We start from the raw sequence: 335 nt of genomic DNA, 5'->3' as shown, positions 1-335 counted from the left end.
CAGAGAGAAAGAAGGGAGAGAAATAAAGGTAAGTGAAAGGGACCGTAGATGTAAATGTATTCTGGGATTAATAAACAGAATTCGTGTTGTGCCAGAGCTGACCGAACGGCCGCTGGGTTTTTCCGCGCCCCGTTGGGATGCTTCCTGCAATCGGCGCAAGGGGTGGAACCCAAAGGAGGATTTCCGGAAATTCAGGCAAATTTTCGTGTCTATTTTGGGTTTCATTTGTGTCTTGCAGCGTGATTTAATTCAAAGCTGGCGTTTGGAATCACAAACTCGCATACGCACCTCGCTGTGTGTATATAAACTATATGTGTTTATAAAATATAAAATTA

Source organism: Penaeus monodon, chromosome 32 (genome assembly GCF_015228065.2).
Source record: "Penaeus monodon isolate SGIC_2016 chromosome 32, NSTDA_Pmon_1, whole genome shotgun sequence".
NCBI classification, from domain to species: Eukaryota; Metazoa; Arthropoda; class Malacostraca; order Decapoda; family Penaeidae; genus Penaeus; species Penaeus monodon.
Note: the sequence above shows the minus strand (reverse complement) of the source record.